Raw genomic sequence first — 22,787 nt, 5'->3', positions numbered from 1 at the left:
TCAATAACAATCCCTGTGTTTCTATACCAACTGAAGGCGCGAAACAAAACCAATACAGCATAGTGCCAAATCAAAGTCATCTTCAGTTAATAGCCCTCAGGTCCAGAACCACTGCCGGTCAGGGTTCATTACCGCGATAGAAGCAAATGTCTGTCTTCCTCCCCCGCCATGTCAGACGCAGACACATCCTGACAGCCAGGCGAGGCAATTTCGACGTAGAAAAACACGAGAAAAATCGATTCCCGTCACGGAACGCCAGCCCCCCTTCCCCATTCGATCCACTCAAACAAACAACCACCTTTCAATTTCAGCCGCCTCAGCAAAGCAAACAATTCTCGGATAATGATGTTTTTCTGCTGGTGATTATTTTTCCTGTCGATAATTTTCTACGTGTCCTCCACAGTGTGGCCCACCCGTGACTAGAACCAGCCGGAAAAGACCAATTTTGACGCTGTCGTCCTGAACTCACCCCCTGCTGAGGTTAGTCCTGCCCTGACGAGACGCTTCTTTAAAAATACTACCTGTTCCACGCTGCCTTGACGGCCATTAGATAATCGTTACGACGATGAGTGACGGAATCGGCTGTCTGGTTTATGACAAAAAAAAATTGCGTCTCCGTTAGCGCCACTGAAACACGCCATATGTCACGTCCCGGTGGAAGTGAATAAATCATTGAAGGTATCATTAATTTTCACAGCGAATTTCCTCACCGAAACTGCTTGAAGTGGAAGTTCTCGGAAGGTCATCGCAGCGAACAGAAACGGAAAAAAATTGCTGGTGCTGAAAAACTGGAGCAATTTGTTCATATTCCACGAAGCCAGCGAGTGGAAGAGTTAAAGCCATATCTGGCACGGTGGAGTAGACACAACGAGACAGGAGAAAACGGAAACTAAATGCAGATAATTTCAACAGGAAAATGAAAATATGCTGACTTTCGTTCTACAGCAGCAACGCGTGGAATGTGGGCCAGAAAGTTTTTCGCTTGTGCAGCTGAAATTTCAAACGAATAAGCAGGGAGTCATGTGAAAATTGTCACACCTGGAACTTTTTTTTCGTCACTCTGAAAAAATAAAAATCCAGTTGTCTTCTCGGATAAAAATGAATCAAATTTCACCAATTTTAAACGTTCCATCTAGGTCTTAGGGACGACTTTGCATCCGCTTTAATCACCGTTCCGCGTCATTGCCTCACAAATCCAACCCTCTAATCACATTTCTCCGCCTCCGAATTTCCTTGAATCAACAGACCCATCCGATTGACGGAGAGCCAGCGGGTTTGCCACAGAACAAAGGGTACACAGTTATCAGTCTGACCATTGTTTGGCTTTGGATGTTCCTCGGCAATTCTCAACTCCTCGTTTTCTCCCTGATCTCATCTGCGCGACCCTTGCGGCAGTGTCCACACATACCGGCAGCGGACTACATAGCTGCTAATGTCTTTTATCTAGAGCCAGAGCTGAGAAAACGCCAACCCTCACCGTGAGATAGAGATACGATGGACGGAGGAAAAAAATAGGAAAATAGATACAGAAAACACAGACACAGGAGAAAAATTTCACTTTCGTCCTTTTGCCTTTTTACCGACGATGGCTTGGAAGAGGCTACTGAAAGCTAGTTTTCCGGCTTGGGTTGATTGGGGATGTTGTAGTAAGGGGTTAGTGCAAGGGCATCCGCGCACAATGTGCTTGCAGCGGCATGAAGTGACTGACAGTGAAGAACAAAAACCAATGTTATCAGCTTCCTTTATAATGAAAAATCATATAAACCCATTTTGGTATGATGGTAATATGAGTTGCGAGATGCATACGTATGCAATAGTCGCTCTCAGTTCAATGTGTTTTGTGAGTATTTATTTTTCTACTTTCCAACTTGCGCTATTGAATGTTTGATCGACTTCTCGGCTTTCTCGATCACTGTTCGAATTGCATCCACGGTTGATCTTCCTATCCGGAATTCGCACAACATCCTGGACAATCCGTACATTTTGTCAGCCTGTTGAGGATAATTCTTTCCAGTAGTTTTCCAAGTATCTCTAGCATGCATATAGGCCATACTTTGCTAAATCCCGTGGTGGTTTTCCTGACTTCGGCAGCAACACTAGCTTCCGTATCTTCTATTTGCCTGGGAAGTGAGCTTCATCAACGACACATTTAATGGCAATACTTTACTATTTTGCTCATATCTCCTTAATTCAATAAGGTAAGGGATGACGGGGTAAGATGGCCACCCTAAACTTGAAGTTAAATTTAACCAAAACTGTATTGAAGTAATGAAATTGGGTTGTTAGCGGAACGCTTAAATAAAACAGCAAAAAGGGTTATCTTCCATTTAATTCCACTTAAATAATTTTGGTACCCATGACAGATACGTATTTCGACTACAATGTCTTACTTATCAAAAACCAAACCCCCTGAAGTACTTATCCCCAAGGTAAAAATGTAAAGATCACGCAGCAGAAGGAGTCTGTGCCTAGGGGCACGAACGGAAGCTTGACCCGCTAGTGGACGGAAAAATGTTTAAGTAATAATATTATCATTCAGAATTGAATAGCACTGACAAGCTTTAAAATAATAGGTACTAATAATCAATAATTTTCCGTCAGCTACACCATAGCCGTCCTAAGCGGGCATACTGTTGGTATACACGCAAAAAAAAAACGGTCCGATATTCGTGAACAAAAATTCACGATAAGCTGAACAACTAGTTCTTTTGAATTCATGACTTAGTTCCCATAAACGTGATCGAGTATATAGAATTTACATGAACTTAATCTCAAATCCGTGAACATAGTTCAACGCGACTAGCGATTTGGTAACGCTAAGCAAAATACAAAAAAAAAATCATGATTTCGTGAAACCATGACCCCGTAATTGTGACTTTCGTTCCTGTAGTCGTGACCTTGGATCACATGCAAAGCTGTCATTTTCAGGTTGTTGTCAAACGTATCCCTACTGAGTGCTCGGATTCGTCGAGAATAGTGTTTGATTATTAGTGCATGCAGCTGAGTCGTATCGTCAGAATGGTGGTGCAGGTCATCAAGCTGGCCGTAATCCTCGAAGGAAAGGGTGAACCAGTGAACGTCCTGTTCCAAAGCGAGAAAGCGGCACTAGTTTTGGAGAAAACTTTGAAGATTGCCCCATAGGCGGTGGATATATTTTCCGCTAATTTGGACCCTAGAAATAACATGGAAGGAAAGGTGAGCAGCACCGATGCGGCTAGGATCGGTGGGGATGTGATCAGTGCTTGTTGCCTGTTATGATGATGATGAAGGTGGTGGTGATGAGCTGAAAGTGTGTTCACTCTATCTGCTGGATAGATGCCTGCTGCCAATATGGGGTATGGGTTTGCATCGTTCGGTTGTTCCAGCCTAGTATTCCGTTGCTTGCAGCTTCTTTTCACTTCCATGCTGTACAATCCAATAAAAAAATTGAAAATTATTTTGATGTTGACGTTTTACAGTCCATGAACAATGCTCCCGTTTTCGAGAACAGGTTCACGATATCAAGCACTCATGAGCTTTAATCACGTTTTCCAGAACAAGATCATAATTTTCAGAACAGAGTTCACCTTTCTATGACTTCTATTGCCTTTGCTGGTGCCCAATGCAGCATAGCTCAGGCGTTACGTTTATTTTGCGAAACAATGTTCACGATTTTATGATTTTTATTCATGGTGACTTTCGTAAACGAAATATTTACTTGTTCCGAAAATCGTGACTTGAGGGTGACGAATTTCGGAACGGATTTTTTCCCGTGCATGCAGCAAAAAATAAGCAGTCCTGCAGTTTTGTGTGAACCATATGATATGATCACCATAAATACTTCTTTTTACGGCTACTGCTGGACACGGGTTGGAAAGACAGTGAACTTCGCTACGAGAAATGGGCACTCAGAGAGTCGGCCCAGTTGCTTCAGGATTAGAGGCTTGGTTGCTACTATTTTGCTGGTTCCAGGAATTTCATTCATGCCAAGTTTAGTAGAACTCCTAAACCATCTCTTTTGAAATCAGTTATTGGCCGTTTCAGATAGGGAAAATGAACGAAGCTTAACCTCCGAAACCATACAGGGTGCGTCCCTGACGCTTCAGAGCATACACTATGTACATTGCGGTAACGGTCTTCCATCTGACGTCTTCAGAGTAGGTAACAGCATCACGAATGACCTTTTCCAGCAACATCTTCAGCACACCTCGGGTTTCCTCGTAGATCAGACCGGAGATACGCATTATCACGACGAGCCTGACGACGGTCTTGGAAATAACCTGTAAGTTATCATGCAACACCTTACAATGACGCTTGGCTCCTCCTTCGCCGAGTCCTTTGCCTCCCTTTCCACGTCCAGTACAGAGATGCCAGATTTTTTTCTTTGCAATTCCGTAGACTTATTCAAATCTACGGATTTCTACGGATTTTTTTTAGTCGAAGGTGATATTTTTTTATAGTTCTAAGGTGTTATTTTACTTTAAATGATAAATCGATAAAAGAACTTTTGAAAAACTACTAGGGACAGCCCTCTGGGGTTGTACGCAATGGTGACGTCGGACTACGTAAATGTTATTTGTTAACTGCAGCAGGACTTGTGTTTTGTGTAGGAATAGAAATTTGAGCGGGGTTCTCTCTGTTTATACTCTTTAGTATGACTATGATTGCCCTGAAAAGAAGCTTTTGATATAAATTTTAGTTGAGACATGTTCAGAAATTTGACTCTTTTGGAAAATCTTGGTGGTCCTGAAAAGGGCCGATGGTAGTATAGGCATGAATACCATGATACTGTTGCACCTGTATTTTTTGGCATACTTTCACTGATTGCTTCCCGGGGATCCTTGTTAAGCCATAGCAAGATGTGCGCGTGAGGACTTCCACGGTGCTGAAATTCAATCGTGTCAACCAGCTTGATGAAGTACACACAGCACGTGGCTGGATCATCATTGACCAGAGTTGCTCTTTGTAGTGCAGTCCATTCCTGGATTAGATCTGTTAAGTCATTGCCATTGTGTCCTTCTGACAATCGATGTAGGAGATTCAACAAATGGGGCCACTTCATCTCATTTGCACTGAGTGTGAGAAACATCGTAAGCTTTCCCAATTGTCGCATCATGGTGAACAAATTTCTCTTCCTTTGTAGCCAATACTGTACTGAATTCGGTATTGATTTGAGGAAGGATAGATTTCGCTCAATGCACTGCTCCATTAATAAGGCGGCGCTTAAGATTGACTTGACACGTGTGATGTTTACGGTCCCCGGGAACTTAAAAATGTATTGCAAGCCTTCGGAAACTCTAAGGCGAAGAAATTTCATTGTCATATACAACAAATGTTGTGGTTTGGCCACACGCCTGTCTTGACGACGAGTTTCACTGGATGCAATCATGAAATATGTCACCCGAACTATAGTCGCTATATTCATAGTCTGGCGGGTAGTATTTCGATCTTTCAAAAAGCGGAACCAATTCAATATATTGTAGACCAACAATTGAAAAGGTCATATTAACTTTTATAAACAAAATGGTGATTATTCTTTCCTCGACAATCGAACGCAAATTACCGGCATCATCGGATAGGGGAATCTTTCTCCAACACAAAGATAGTGTTAGTTTGCGTAGGCGAGCCTTGAATCACGAGAAAACAGTTTCCGAAATTTTGTTCGCAATAGCTGATGTGCTCTTTTCTGTTTTTGGTCGTGATTTGCTTGATTGGTTCCGCTATTCGACAGCTCAATTGGTTCCCGAGATTCTATCCGCCAGACTATGAATATAGCGACAATAATCCGAACCCCTGGCTTGAATTTTCGTAGATGGCCGAAACATATGGCAGGAAAAGCTATCTCTTCGCCGTGCTCGTCATATATTAATGACAGAGGAACCCTGTTTTGCGTGGGAGCGATCTCCAGGCATTTCAAAGGAGCGTTTCCTGTTGCCCAAGCAGCAATTCTGTCTCATTATCCACGGCAATGGTTTCCAGCTCAATTTGAGGATACACTGCAGGGGTTTCAAGACCATCTTTGGCGATCTGATCAATTGTGATCCCGTAGCGGTGGTACAGTGGTGTTGTAATCTAATAAGAAAGCCACGCTTTAACCGTAGTTTCCTTTTTAAAGCCGGACAAGTATTACGACTTATGGATTACGTGCTTTTTGATGAACACGTTGAAGGCCTGATCATCATCGAGCTGACGGGGAAGAGAGCTCTCTTACACAACGCAAACGGTAGAACAATATTCGATCAAAAAGAAAATTATCAAATAACTATCATATGACACATGTGATTTCGTTCTGATTCCTCAATTTGGTGTAAATTAAACCATTTCTGATCAGAAATGTAATTACTAGGACATCGTTGCTTGCTATTTTCAGAATTCACACAAGCACAACATTAGTAGCTCTTATTATGAGAAAAACTACAATATACATACATTCGTGACGGCCTTCGGCGACAGTGTCGTATGACAGAGCGTGTCGTATGACATTTTAGTTTTGTACTGTAATTTGAAAGCTTGTTTTGCAAGTGTCGGAAGCAAAGGCATGTGTCGACTACGGTGACCGCTTACAAGACTGGTCTCGACACGACTTTTATTCGCCTTCACACGGCACCGTGGAAAACTTTTCTCTTCAAGCAAAGATTGACAGTATATTATGGGAACTTTCGGCAGAGTGAAGAGATGCCAAGTTTCACGCACAGTCTGACGTTTGCTTACGGGATATTTTATTGGAGGGAAGAGCTACAGAGTCGCCGTCAACGCCAAATTATTCTATCAAAAAGCGGATAAGTGAGTAAGAAAACGGTTGACAAGTTGCAAGGGTATATTCTACTTTATGCTTCTTTCACTTCAAAATCAGATTATACTCTAGATTGTAAAACTCAATTCTGAAGGGAGACGTACACTGAAGAAAAAAATCCGTAGAAACTGTACCGAATTCCGTAGATTTTGCCTACGGGTCCGTATTTCCGCAAAAATTTGTAAAATCCGTAGATCCACGGAGATTTCCGTAGATCCACGGAGATTTCCGTAGATCTGGCATCTCTGCGTCCAGGCAATGTTTATGCCGTTTAAGCTGCCTTCGGATACGGATGACAGGAAATGGAGGCGAAAAACTTTCCATTTAACTCTGACCTACTTGACGGTCTAACAAAGAATGATGCTTATTTTGACCATGAATACCACTTTTATACCTACTCGAAGGCTAAATTCTTTTTGCAAGTTGCTGCAGTTTTGTTCTTTCATCGTTTATGATTGGTTAAACATAACAAAAGTATGTTATTAAACAAAGGAGAAAGCGATTGAAATTTGCATTCAACGTGTTCGATTCATCGTATCTGCACCGTTACTACACACTTAGATTTTTTCGCCGAGATGGGCACCACCGAGCAGCTCGGTATTTTATTTTGCTGGATCTCAGTGAAAAACTTGCCGAGATTCAGCTAACAAACGGGAATTTTGCCGAGATCTCAGCTAAAAAACATATTTTTTGCTGAACTTCCAACAAAATAAAATGCCGAGTGGCTCGGTGGTTCCCATCTCGGCAAAAAAATTTAAGTTGTAAGCACAATGGCTCGTACCAAGCAGACCGCTCGTAAGTCCATCGGAGGGAAGGCTCCTCCTGAAATCGATCTGCGCTTCCAGAGCTTGGCCGTTGCAGGAATCCAGCAAGGCCACCTGTGCGCCATCCACGTCAAGCGTGTCACAATTATGCCAAAGGACATTCAGCTGGCTCGTCGTATTCGTGGTGAACGCTCTTAATTTCTCCATCGAAATCCAACAAAACTGACCCTTTTCAGAGACATTAAAAGATTCCACAAGAGAGCTGGGAAGGAAATTTCTGCTCCTCTCACTCATCGCATCACAGTGAATCCTGATCTTAAAATTGCAACCAGCAAGTGCCCTTGAACCAAAAGCGGTGCGATACTAGTTTTCATTGCTGTGACGACGACTGTAAGGGGTTTAGAAGCAGAAGGATGAAAGCCAATTCTCTATCGGTTTCCTCTTCTGTGATCACCATAGCTTCACTAACCTATTTCGCACTATTTCTGCTATTCTCTTCTATCATCCATGACAACAATGGTATCAATGAATGTTTGCCGTCGAGTTAACGTTATCCGACCTTCTTAGCTACTCCTCCGTGAATGATCAGAACTATTCAACTTGCACAGTGCGGTTGTTACTAGAGACCGAGAATTCCTCAACATCTCCACGGCTGTCTCGGGAAGGATAGTTGTGTTAGTTAGGTAGGTTATTTTGCGATCAGGACTCATGTGGTAAGTGATGTGATCGGTTAAAGCAGAATTTGTTTTTATTTAAATCTAGTGGGGATAGGATTGGGCAGAGTGAAAAATTGCAAGGATGGGGACGGGCCTGGGGTTGAACCCCGACATTCTGCTCAGTAAGCAGAAACGGTAAACACTCAGCTACCGAGTCTCGTCGTAATGCTACATCGACATGTTTCGTCTAGGAATGATTCTCTGATGACTGTGTTGGGAAAGCAGCATAAGCATGTACGTAATTGGTCGATTTATTAGTTAATTAGACACTTTTGGACAATGCTGGACATTAACCACTTTTTCAATAGTTTCTTGTTGAATCAACAGTCGGAAGCATTGCTTTCGATGCATGGGAATATTGCTGATCGATTGGTGATAAAAATTTTGAAATTTGACCAGGGGCAGCTGAGTTATCAACGTTCAAAATCTTTCACAATTTTGTTTCATGTTCCATTTTCGGTTTTTGCAAACTGTACCCTTATATATAAATCACAGACGTAGTCCTACGTCTAAATGAAACTACAATGTGTAGAATCGGAACCTACCTAACTAATAATAACCAAAGGTTTTAGTAAAGTAAAGGAGATAAATCTATTCAAATCTCTAATAAGGAAAAAATCCCATAGGCTTGGTAGCCATCATAATGAAGTAATAAAATTGGGTTGTTAGTGAAATGCTTAAATAAAACAACAAAAAGGATTATCTTCCATTTAATTCCAATTAAATAATTTTGGTACCCATGCACATTGTAGCTTGTAGCATTTTTATACCTGTGATCTTGACATTTTTACCTAAGGGATGTGTACTTAAGGGGGTTAGGTTTTTGATTATTGATCTTTCGCTAATCACATTGATTTTAGAAATTTTTCTTTTCATTTGATGATGTTTTATCAAGCATCAAAAACAGACTAAATAATGTAAGAAAAATCATGGGGGGTAAAGGAGGCTACCCCTAGGGGTACGACGGCCACATGGAATATATCAGAAATACTAATCACTAGTTTTTGCCACTTAGCGGACATATTTTGATTGATTAAAGGGTGCATTTTTTAGCAAGTCACAGTGATCTTCGAATGATGCAAAACATCACTATATAATAAGGATTCCTGTGAGAAGAGCAAATATATATGATAACTATACCTCATTAGTTATCCATAGTTATGACATACTACGACATGTACTTAACAAAATATATGTGATTTTGACCTGAACAAACAAGAATCAAAGAACATTATTTAAGCTTCTGCCTAAAGTAAGTATTACTAAAGTAAAACGGCACAAGGTATGATTGAATGTAAATTTTAAGCATAATCTAATACAATACACCCTTTTCGTGGTCCCCGAATACGTTCCTGAAATCAAATATAAAGTGTAAAAACAAAATTGGAATTACGATAGCAGCGGACATCAGCGGCACTGAAGGGGCAGAACAAATAGTAAAGAAAGAGCGAGTATTGTAGCAGTCAGCAGGCAAGGAACTACTAACCAACCACCCATCGCATCGTAGCAACAACGAGACAAGGGAGGAACGAGTTGAAAAATGACCCTGCACAAGATAAAAAGGTAGCTAATGTCCGGACGCCATGAAATAAATAAGCGTGCTATTTCTCCTGCCGCATGACGAGAGGAAGGAAAACGAATACAGTAATTCCTCTATTTATGCCATGGGTGGTACCGCCCACTCACCGCTGTTTCTTGGTTGTTCTTCAACTAATTAGGTTGATTTTTTGTAAGTGATTATTGTCAACCCTAAACTCGTTATCTACAGGAAATCAGCTCAATTGGTTGAAGAACAGCCTAGAAATAGCAGTGGATGGACAGTACCAGCTACCACATAAATGGATGGATTAATGTACCTATAGGATGCGGCATCAACAGCTAGGGAAAAACTCTTCCGCTCCACCAGTAATGAGGTGGAATTTGTGTACCACGACAGGGAAACTAAATTGAGAACAACGTCAACTGGGAAGAGCCTGAGCAGAACCGTGAATGCGAAGCAAAATATATATTTTATTCATTTAATTCCTCTCAGCAACTGACCCTGGCGGGATGTTTGCTTGCGAGGAACTGAGTCAAAAACAGGCCAAGGAAATTTACCCATGGAAATGTTTTCTTCGCTTTTCACTTGAACTGCTGATGCAAAAGTTGAAAATTATATTTGTTCCAGCAATGGGAGTGGATGCTCGATGGATTCCACTTGAAACGCCAAAGCCCGGGCAGATCGAGACAGCGTGAATTCCATCTCATGAAACATCAAAGCCACTTTTTGGCGGGAAATTTTGCGACGGCCTTGAACTCTTGCAGGGACGATCTCTTTCCGGGAAGGTACATGGAAAAGAAGGGGTGACTTTTTTTTTTGGATAAATTGAGGGAAAACATTGAATACGAACTGGGTTTCGATAAGCATCTTAGCACTGCTCCATGATGGATGGGAAACGAAGTGTGTCTAACGAAATACAAAGGCTTTAAAGGGAAGCGTACTGTGATGACATTACAGGAAAGCTGGGTTGTAGGGCATTGACACGTTGTAGTTTAAATTTTCAGTATACGTTTTAATCAGAAATGCTTTAAATCCACTTCAAAGATACTGATACTACACACTTATGTAAATTTAGGTGCTCTTAGGCTGACATATACGATCGTCAATTTGGACATCAAATTGAGTCATTTCTGCTCAATCGAACGTACTATTCGCCTAGAAACGTACTTTTCAGTTGTGGAGCACTTTAGGTTCGGTAACTTTATTAAAGAGACTATCAGCCATTGGCTGGTTCGTCTCTGCAATCAGAGCACTTAATTTTACATGACATGTTTGTTTTCGTCTCATCCTTTATGTCCAAAATTGAATCTCGTGTCCCGTGTAACATTATTTATTTCTAAGTGTACAAATATAGAAAAATAAGCAAATGAAGAAGAACTCGTATATTCGGTAAACCGTATATTTGGTCAATTCAAATAATGTAATATGAATATGTTTAGAAATGAATCAATTTTTTTATTTTCTACACACTTAGAAAAAATCATGTAAATTTAGATGCTCTGAGAGTGACATAAACGAGCGTTATTTTGACAAAAAATTGAGCTATTACAGACGAAAATATAGCTCAATCAAACGTACTTTTCGTCGAGCAACGAAATTTCCAGTCTCGGAGCACTTAACATTGCATGACATGTTTGTTTACGTCTCATCCTTTATGTCAAAGATGGATTCCGTCGCGTGTAAGATTAGATATTTCTAAGTGTGTAGATTGTTATGGAATAAACATGTTTACAAACATGGCCGCTGACCTCCAGTTCGAATGATATACCTTAAATATGACTGTGTAAATAATGGTATAAATGGATCGATCAAAGATTAGGGGTCACAGAAGGTTTTAAAATCATGGGAGATTTTCAAATTTAACTAAAAATGCTCTTACTTTTATTCAAGTTACCCCAAGGAGATGGTCACTCCGCACAGTGTTCCAAAAACAAATCTGGGTACACTCATTAGCACTGTTTGGCACCCATGGTTAAGATTTTGTATGTCATATAAAGCGTCTGGCAACACTGCACTATCTCTGCGCCTGCGAAGTGCACAACTGTCAAAATTTGATTCAATCATTGTTGTTGACACAATCCAATTTTTGGAAACCGTAACAACCGTGAATTTTCGTATAGTTCCACCATTAATTCTTCATAAGACACTCAGCTCAGCCCACATCCAAATGCCTGCCCGAAGCAGTAAATTATTGCACGTAAGGCTCTCCGTTCACACATTTGGATAACTGCGCATACTAAAATTAGGAGACTTGTGCTGAGAATGGTCAACATTGCATGCATAACAACACCCCACTCAAACAATCCTACATACCAAACATCACCGATATGAAGGAAATATTCCTCCAAGAAATCTTATAGCTCCAATCCTCGGTAAAAATCTCCGAACTAAAACCCGACCACATTTCCTATCGTTCGGGCTCAATCTGTTATTCACGTAGAGAGCAGCTGACTGGGAACTTATGTCCACATTTTAGCACCCAGAAATACCATCCGGCTGCACAGCAAACAAATGTAATATCGATCAACGTAATTCAAGCTGATGTATGAAATAATGATGTAATAGCAAAAAGAAGATACAATATTACATCAATGGATGTAATTTTGTTCGCAAAATCGATGTTCATCGTACAACGTAATGTTACACAACCGACGGAATGATCTCTGTGCAGCTGTTTGGATGTAATATTCAACAACTTTTTTTTCTGTGTGGAGTTGCTCATCATGATACTGTGCTGTTATTTTTCACCTGATTGCTTCCACGACAACAGCTGCTGCTGCTGCTGCTGCACCGGCCAATCCATCATTCAGCATAGAAAGTTGCAACAACGTTTCGCAAATTTTGGAAAATTCCGAGGCAAATTCATCGTGCAGCTTGTCCCGCAGTCTTAGTTCCGTTTCTTGGATTGCGTTCCCCGGTATTATATTCTCGGCAAGGAAAACAAAACATTCAAGCTGTCAGTATACCGGGTTGCCAAACATGAAATTATTCACAAAGAGAGGCAGTTCAGCGTTGCCAGAATATTTTAAAGCTTATCGGTATCTAAGGTTTTAAAAATCTGTATTTATCGGTATTTACTATTTTAATTAATTTTAATTTTTTGCCGTTTTTGAAAGCGAAATTTTAAATCTTTTCGACTATGATCGGAAAATTCCGGAAGAAAACTCCGGGGAATATTTCAATTCGCTTCTGGAGGAAGCTGAAAACAACATCCAGAGAAATTTCCTGGAGGAAATTTGAGGAAAGTTCTGAGAGAAGTCGGAAAATCATCCGCAAAGCTTCCAAGCCATAAATTGAGAAACTTCTGGCGAAAATTTAAAGAAACATTCATAAAAAAAAATCGGATTTCACATTCAAAGGAAGGCAGAAAAGTTTCGGAAATCGGAGATTAATTCCAGAAGTAGCCATTTACAGGGGAAGCCAGAAGGAGCTCGGAAAAACCTTCCAATAGAAGTCAAAAACAAAAAACAACTGGACAAAATTCCAGAACTAGACGAAAGAAATTTCTGGGGAAGTTTAATTGAACTCCCTGGAAAAGACTGAAGAAACTTCCTGAGGTAGATTGAAATAAAACATTATGGAGGAAGTCGGAAGTTAGAGCGCTAACGGAACAGTCGAAAGAAACAAGGACATAATTCCGGAAGAAATAGCTCTTCAAATGGCCATAAAACATCCCTGAAGACTCCGCAATGCCCCTCAAGTTTTTGGAACATTCCTGAAATGTACTTAGGAATATTCCATAATTTCTCGGGCTATTTTGAAGTACTCTGATCATCTTTGAAATACTTCACGCCTTCCTTCGGATGGGAAGTAAAGCCGTTGGTCCCCGGTTCATGAGTTGATGGGTTGATAGGTAGGGTCCAGGTGTGGGAGCTGCCTTCCTGGCACGTCGGTAGCATTGGTGCTCAGCACGGAAAACAAGATCGACGGAAAAAACAAACCAAAGGAAAAAAAAATCTTTGAAATACTTGGAACTAACCTGATTATAATGAGACTACCGGAATATCTCTAATCAACTTTGAAGGTCTCTAGACTTTCTTGAAGATTACGTAATTTCTTAAGCGCTCTCACAATTTTCTTGAATTTATTATAACATCAGCATTGAAGTTCTCTGATCTTCCCGATTTTTCTAATTTTTAAAAGTTACCACCACTGTCATTAATAAGCATTCAACACTGTCATTAATAAGCACTCCTATAAAATGTTCTCACAATGTGCTAATTTTCATGTAACTTCCCTTACGTTTCTTTAATTTGCATGAGTCCGTCGGAACATTGCTGAAGTTTTCGGAAATTGTCTGAGTTTTTCGAGGGGTGCGACACATCCAAATCTCGATTTTAAATGGACGAAACATCTTACACTAGCAAATCAATCTACGAAAAATCTTTTTTCACTTCTTGCATCTAAACTCATCTACTCGCATCGCTCTCCCCCTTTTTGCAGGAAATCTTCAAAATCATAATCAATCGTATTCCTATCTATTAAGGGGGGAAGTACAATTAGAATTTTTTTTTCGAAAAATTTTTTGTTGGCTTAATTTACTCTATATGTATCTGGGAATGAGCCTTTAAAAGCATAAAGCCGTCCGGAACTTATTTAAAAAGTTATACGCAATTCAGTGAGTGCATGTCAAATGGCTGAACATGTCAAAGTTGAACTTTAAATGCTTCTACTGAAAAGTAGTGTTTTCAAAATCGCCGTGCAATGTACAGGTCAGAGTTTTCATTCAAATCGATTCCGGTTTCTGTTTTATGTTCATAATTAAATTCTCCACAACATGAATAGAAAGATTTTTTTAGATTTGTTTGTTATAACATGTTTTTTTTTATAAACAAAGTAAAAAAAATAGGGTTTTTTAAATTTTTTTTTTCAACTTCAAATTTTTTTGTGAAAAAACATTATTTTTACATACGAATAAATTCATGTTGTGCGCTGTACCTTCAAATTTAATGTCCTGTTTTTTTTTGTTTCAGACGTGATCATGGACATAGGGACTGCACGGCGCAAAGTGCTGCTTTAAAAAATTGACGGCGGGTACTTCCCAAAACTGCGAGCAGCCTAGAGGTCGCAAATTGGACGCCATTTTGGATTTTCGGACTTGAAAAAATTCCCAGTTGTAGAGCAAGAATGAATAAAGATTTGACAAAAAAACTCAGGTCTCTTACTCTTACCAGTTCCCTGGAAAAAAATCCAAAGTTTAGGTCAATTGAACCGGAAATCCCCCTTAAGCGCGAGTGCATTTCACAACAGCAAAGCAACAAATTTCCTGCATCTTTGATAGAGTCGCCCCTCTCGGAGTTTCTCGGAACTCCTTTAAAATTTCAGCGATTTCTTTGAAATTTATTGACTTGTCCTGATGTTCTCGGAGCTTCCTAAAGTTCTCTCAATTCTTTTGAAACTAATGGAACTGTCCTGAAAACCATTAAATTTTCTAGAAGTTCTTTGGACTTGTGAAGTATCCAAAATGTTTAAGATATTTGCTTAAGTTCACTGGAGTTCGCTGGACCGGGTTTTAGAATTTTAACAGAAGTTATTAAAACATTCTTCAATTTATCGAAACTAACTCAAAAATCTTTTCAGAACTTCTTAAAAGTCCTTGCAGTGGATCCGCAATCAAAATCTGGAAGCATCCCTGAAGTTCTGGGAAAGTTGAAAAAACTGTCGGGAAAAGATGGAAGAATCATTCGAGCGAAGGTTGAAGAATCTTCCAAGGAAAGTCGAAATAAGTTCACGAGAGGAAACGTAAAATAATGTACGATGTGAGGTGGAAGAAAATTCAGGAAGTTGAATTATGTTTAAAAAGTATTTCCCGATTCCCCGGAATTACCAAAAAGAGCCATCGACTGTTTATCGATTCATTGGTAGCCAAAAACGGTGAGGAAATTGAAACATTAATCGAATGAATCATTTTTTTTCCTTGGATTTGTTTTCCGTTGATCTTGTTTTCCGTGCTGAGCACCAATGCTACCGACGCCAGGAAGGCAGCTTCCACACCTGGACCCTACCTATCGACCCATCAACTCATGAACCGGGGACCAACGGCTTTACTTCCCTTCCGAAGGAAGAAGTGATCAGAGATGTTATGCCTCAGAACATCCCGGCGGTGCCGACTGGGATTGAACCCAGGCCTGCTGGGGTGAGAGGTAATCACGCTTACCACTACACCACCGGCGCCGCTGAATGAATCATTTTTAAAGATGAATTTTTTAAAGGCTCAAAAAATTTCAGGTATTCAATATACTTTTCAATTATCAATATCTCTAAAAGGAGCAAACCGATTTTTAAACTTTCAATAACATTCAAAAGATCGTTGTTTTTTTAGTCATATGGTGGGAAAACTGCAAGAGCGATTTTTGTTCAAAGCATTTAATTTAATTTTTTTTAATTTATATTTTTATGCAATACTACCATAACTCTTCAAATGAAGGAGATAAAAAATTGCTTTGGCACCATCAAAAGCTCTAAAACTGTTATTAACAAAGTTTTTGCGAGAAATCAATGTATGAAAATATAATTAAAGATAACCTCTATTCTACGGTTTACCCTTGCTTATATTATAAAACATCAAGCATGGACCGCTTTACACTACCTGCGTTTTCCGGAAACTCCGATAGATTTTTGATGATCTTTCCTGCGCCTCGAAGGCCAGAAATTGTTGCACTGGTTGCTGCTGCAAACAATAACTCCGCATAAAGAACTGGCTTGTTTAAAAAAATCATAACTCATGAACATTCAGCAAAGTTGCCGCAAATTTATTGTTCTACAACTGTTTACAACATTGTATTGGTCAATATCCAACAATAAAAAAGTTCACATTTTCAATTCACCAATTTTATTGAATAACATAAAAAAATTGGCCAAAAAATATGAAGATGCTTTCCGGAAGACACAATTTGCCTAAAACCAACGGTTTTAGCGCAAAAAAATGTGTCTTCCTAAATTGTGTGTTTGTGAAAAATGGCCTGTTCCAAGACGATTCACAGCTCAGCTGCTCTGTTGAAGAATTCAGCTACATTCAATAGTTTCATCGGTAAAAGAGCCTGCTCATGGTGGGGTGCGGTGCAGATGGGTCCACCGGACGTAATCCTGGGTGTGACCGAAGCCTACAAACGGGATACCAACCCGAAGAAGATCAACCTTGGTGTGCCTACCGGGATGACAATGGCAAACCGTTCGTGTTTCCCAGTGTCCGGAAGGCCGAACGCAGCCTCATGGAGAAACAGCTGGACCATGAATACTCGCCCATTGGTGGAACGGCCGAGTTCTGCAAGTACAGCATTTCCCTGGCATTGGGAGATGGCAGCCAACACGTAGCAAACGGACAAAATGCCACGGTACAGTCAGTCAGTGGAACCGGTGCCCTGCGCATCGGAGGAGCCTTCCTGAATGGGTTCTTCCCGGGCTCCAAGGACATCTATCTACCAACTCCATCCTTGGGTAACCACGGTCCAATCTTCCGTCATTCGGGACTGAACGTCAAAGCCTATCGGTATTACCAACCGAGCACTTGTGGATTTGACTACCAAGGAGCTCTAGAGGATTTATCGAAAATTCCAGAACGTTCCATTGTTCTCCTGCATGCCTGCGCCCACAATCCAACAGGTGTCGACCCGCGTCCGGAACAGTGGGCCGAGATATCCGCCGTCATGAAGAAACGAAACCTGTTCCCATTCTTTGACATGGCCTACCAGGGCTTTGCCAGCGGTGATGTCACCAAGGATGCGTTTGCCGTTCGTGCCTTCCTGAAGGACGGTCACCAGATTGCACTGGCTCAGAGTTACGCCAAAAACTTAGGCATGTACGGTGAACGTGTTGGAGCATTCTCGTTGGTCTGCACCGACAAGGAGGAAGCCGCTCGTACCATGTCGCAGATTAAGATCCTGATTCGTCCGATGTATTCCAATCCTCCAATTCACGGTGCTCGCTTGGTGACGGAAATTCTTGGCGATGCCAGCTTGAAGCAGGAATGGCTGGGCGATGTCAAACTGATGGCCAACCGTATCATCTCGGTGCGTAGCAAGCTGCAGGACAATCTGAAGAAGCTGGGCTCTTCCCGCAAATGGCAACACTACACCAACCTGATCGGCATGTTCTGCTTCACCGGCATGGACCAGAAGCAGTGCGAACGACTGACGAAGGAATTCAGCGTCTACGTAACCAAAGACGGCCGCATCTCGATGACCGGCGTTACGACCAAGAACGTCGACTATCTGGCTGAAGCCATGCATGCCGTAACCAAGTAAGGCAAGCTCGAGCTTGGTAACGAAAGTAAACCGAAACACACACTTAAAAGCATTTTGCCTTTACCCCTTCCCTTGGTTGGACAAGCTTGAAGGATTCATTTAGATGGAGGCATTTAAAACCAAATTAATCAGAGTCTGCACAAGAGCTTTTTTGTTTTGATCTATCAAACTTACTGCGTACTGTTTGCAAGGAAAAATGATTTACAGTCAAACCCATATTTTGTATATTTATATATTTACCTCCTAAAGGTGTACGAGCACGATAAACAAAAACCTATATGAATAAAAAAACGGAGCATGCACGAAAAAACACGACTCGGATACTGATTCGCAGCAACTGATAGTTGATAGAAATAAATACGGCGTTGGGACCATTTTGCAATCAACGCTCGTCGGTGATTGCTCGACTGTGGATCAGGAAACGATGTTAAATAAAGGAAAATAAAATCAATCTCTAATGATTGATCATACCATTTATCTTTAAACCTCTCTTTATCATCACGAACACTTAAAACGTGAGATTTCTATAAAAAGGAACCTGTGTACCGAATCGTATTTTAATACTGCCACGTAGATCGTTTTCAATGACTTCAAATCACCATTCCCATTCAAGCTAAATTAGCGAACCATCGTCGTGTAATTACGCTTCGGCCACACTGTTCCCTTCTCCAATTATGCTCTATCCGAAAGAAATTGACTTACGACAGCGATTACGGGGCCAATTATTTAATTTTCCACCTCCTAAACACGGCACTCTGTACTGAATTTACATCCTTTCCAACTCCCAAGTTCAATCAAACGACCATACCACACGGCAGCTACATAGCGGGTCCTTTGTGTATAGTTGTGGGGTACAAACGAGAAACAAAACTACAACAAAACGCCTCTTGCTAAAAGCCTAAAAATACCTCCGCAATAATAGACCTCCGGTCCAGAACACACGCTCTTTTACGAGGCATCCGCTTTGGTGGAAATTGATAACCCAGCTCGAATAAACACACAAACTGCGATGGCGACCTGCATGTACCTATCGATCGCTTCTAACTATCCGCACCGACTGGTCAAGAGCATTCCAGTGAAATTCGATTTTTCTCGAACCCCTTGGAGAGGCTTCAGCTCGCTGCCACCGTCGTCGTCCTTGGTAACACAAGTTTCCATCACTCCGTCCGGCTCTAGCGCCGAGGAGCGGTATGATGCGATTGACAGCGAACCGTGACATAGAAAATGGACAGCGCAGCGTCGAATTCAACGGAGGCTGAACAAAAACAAAGCAACAAAAAAAGGTTATCGTGTTATGGAAATTTATGTTCTGAATCCCCTTGACTTCGGATGGTACATTCAGAGCTTCCGAAAAAGAGAGAAAGAGCCAAGCGAGGTCAGCAGCAGGGATCAAGAAATATGCCAAGCAAGATAAAAGCATTGTCTGTGGGTATTCATTTGAATATCCTTTTTTGAGGCCACATTTTGACACGTGGATGTAGACGAGTTTTATTGATTAGACGTTTTTTTGTAACAACAGGCTAAAAGTTTGATACCTTGATACAGCCGCGTGGGTGGTTGGATATTTGGTTTCACAATAAATTCGGGTGCAGTAAATTTTATGACTGGATAAAAAAGTTTCAAAACTGAAATGGCCTTTAGTCTGAAGGATGGTCGATGGAATTGATGTGATTTCGGATTAATATTGACAGTGTCGTAAAGCTTCGACTGGAATTTTTATGTTCTTGGGTTTTAGTTCCCACCTAAGCTGATATCGATTGAAAGAACCTCTGAACTTTACTTCAACCGTTAGCGATGTAACTGCATTTTATAATGTCTAAATACTCTGCCTTCACTTAGCTTTTAAATACTCCCAATTCCATCATCGCTTGTCAAGGAAAAATACGAATCCACCATGTGCCAGTCAGTCAGTCGGTATACATTCAAAGTTCAATTTATTCGCCTACAGGCAGGCGAACCCCATTGAAGTGGAACGCGAAAAGTATCAGTGAGCTAAATAATGCGGAAAAATCATATTTTCCTTTCTGCTGATTTTCCCCATCACCAAAACATAACGGTAAATTCCACATCACCAATTTACTCCACACACGCTAGTCAACCGTATCTACTACGATGGCAACAACGGTGAAAGAACGCGTCCGATACGCTTCTCCTGTTTCACAGTAAGGTGCTCCCGCTTCGGCATTCATCGCAGTTCTCAGCCATTTTTCGCTTTCCATTGTGGTTGCCATATCGGGTTGGTATGTTTGTGGGTTCCGTATATTTTAGCGCCACCATCGCTTTGCTACGGCACTAGAGCCTTGTATTGTCAGTTTTTTTTCCGTTATAACGTTTTACAAAGCTGAGGAAGGGAAAAGGGAGTGTTTCAAGAATTTTGCGGTATTTCGCGTGCGCCCGGTTTCTGTACCCAGCGTAATGTGAGATCCTCACCTATCCGTAAATCTGGTTGTTTGCGGGGGGATACAAATGAAGCGGAAAATCGAAGGATAAGCCACAGAAAGCAAACCCAGATTGATTGGTTGCATTTAGTGGGCGCATTAAAGTCGATTGGCTTGCTGACCGATGCACAGTGGTGCCAATGGTGTCAAAACACGCGCTTTTTTATTTACGCTGAAATGGTTGATTTAAGGTATTAGGTGTCTCCTGAGAAGTTTCTCGAGTTACAGCACTCCTTTTTATGGTAAAATAAAATTAAAGATTAATGCACCTTAAAATGAGATGCAATTTTTTTTTAATATCATGAGATACAAAATAATTATGAGGGCAAAGCGGTAGAGAATATTACTGGGAACAACTTTGTTGAAGACTATAACTTTCTAGCTCTTATAACTGCTGAGATATAAAGGTTTTTTTTGTGGAGACATCTTTCAAATCAGTTTTGTATCTGTAACTTTTTCTACAATATTTCTACACGTTTGGCATGTTGTAAAACGATATTAGAAATATTAAATTACATATCTTCTCACAAGACTGCAAATTGCTATCATTTATATTAGAAAAGTTATTTACATTTTTTGGTTGTAAATTACCCAACTTCCAATACCAATAACTTCTAAACGGGCAAAAACAAGCAGGCCATTCTTTGAGCAATTGAAAGTACAAGAAATTGAAATAAAATGGTGAAGAAATCAGACCGCTCCCACGTGACCCTTAACCAAAATACTTGCATTGAAACTTGTCACTTTTCAGAATTTGAAATGGCGATTTTGTGAAACCACGGGACTGTTTTCCAGTAGGTGTGAAAAGAGGCCTACAAATGAATAACCAAGTAACCTGGGTTATTTCTAGTGACTAACAAAATCACTCGGGATCAAAATCAAACTTCCTCCAAAGGTATTGGATCTATATCCATGGTACTATCTCCCCGTGTCTGTTCACTAAAGTGCTCATACACGGGGCGAAAGTCTGAAGAGGCCCAGGAAAGCAGAAACAAAGATACCAAGCAATACAGAACCTACCACACAAGAAAGTTTTCCAGAGAAGCCACGAATACAGATCTTCTTCACCGTCTTCTGGAATCCTCATAATCCTCAAAAATATAATTATTTCAGTGATTTATGAAAGAGTTACATGTTGATCATTAGAAACGTTCAAAATCTGATGAGACAAATCAAGTAACAATTTTAGTTTCATCATAGTCTTGAAGAATGCTTTGAAATTAATCTTTTACCGTACAGTAGAAAACTAAACAATCAAAATCTTCGTACTACATTAGACAAAGAAAATTTTCAAAAATGTCAAAATATAAGAGATTTAGGTGTAATTCTAGATTCTTAATGGACATTTGACCATTACAACACAATAATACACAGAGCAGATAATATGATAGAACGTTTTGGTCTCCACTTTAAAGATCTTTATTCAATAAAATCACTTTACGTTGCTTATGTGAGGTCAATATTAGATTATTGTAGCGTTGTTTGGTCACCTTATATGAAAAAAGCATGAAGAACGAATAGAGTCTATCCAAAGCAGTTTTTTATTATATGCACTACGCAAGAAGCACCCCTGCGCTTTGCTCCGATAGCGTTTAGGGCGTCGTTGTGCCAATTTGGTCGTGGCACATTTCGAGTATGAGACAGTGATTGCAGTTGCTCAAAAGTGCCTGAGTAAAATGCAAGTACTTTCGATGATTACCCGTAGCTGTTACAGTGCAGATATACACCCATATTCTCGTTTATGTCTGGACATGTTTGTCATACAGAAACATTTTTATTTGATTTTGTGTGGTGGATGGGTTTCGAGCGTGGACGGGCATATGGGAGATAACATTAAGTTTACGTTAGGATAACGTTGAAAAATTGAGAAATGTATCGCTTCAGTTTGAGGAGCACTTCACTTCGCAACCGATGAACCATTCTAACGGCCCACATTACCGTGCAGGCACCGTGTGTTGGCAGGGTTCAATATTGGGCAGTTTGATGTTTATAAAGTACCATCAGCAAAAACTGTATTTTGAGCTTTATCGCTATACATTCTTAGTTGTTTCTCAGAAGATTATCATGTTGGTGTACGCTGATTCAAAGAGTAAAGGGTATTAACATTTAGCTGTCCGTAGTTGGGCGTTGTTGAACTTGAACCTTAATCACAAAATAACTTTTAATGTAGGTTCAGAGTGAGACAATGTCACTGAGATATGGTTGGTTGGGTCTTCAGATGACTATTACTTTAAAAAACTAATCCTAGTCGTATCTCTTTTTCGTTTGCATGTAACACTGTTTGATATTACTAACCGTACCGAGCCTTCATTCC

General features: G+C 40.5%; 1 protein-coding gene and 1 pseudogene across 1 annotated transcript in view; one reads left to right on the top strand and one right to left on the bottom strand.

Moving 5' to 3' along the window:
- The window catches only part of LOC135704972 (acid sphingomyelinase-like phosphodiesterase 3b), a 232,689-nt gene that overhangs the window by 197,295 nt on the left and 12,607 nt on the right, over positions 1-22,787 (bottom strand). The gene's annotated exons all lie outside the window — the stretch shown is intronic.
- LOC135704961 (aspartate aminotransferase, mitochondrial-like) lies at positions 16,745-18,042 on the top strand (annotated as a pseudogene).

The sequence above is a fragment of the Ochlerotatus camptorhynchus genome, unplaced genomic scaffold, assembly GCF_037179485.1.
Source record: "Ochlerotatus camptorhynchus isolate MF236.1 unplaced genomic scaffold, CSIRO-AGI_Acam_v1.1 ptg000253l, whole genome shotgun sequence".
Lineage (NCBI taxonomy): Eukaryota > Metazoa > Arthropoda > Insecta > Diptera > Culicidae > Ochlerotatus > Ochlerotatus camptorhynchus.
This window is presented reverse-complemented; position numbering and strand designations above follow the sequence as displayed.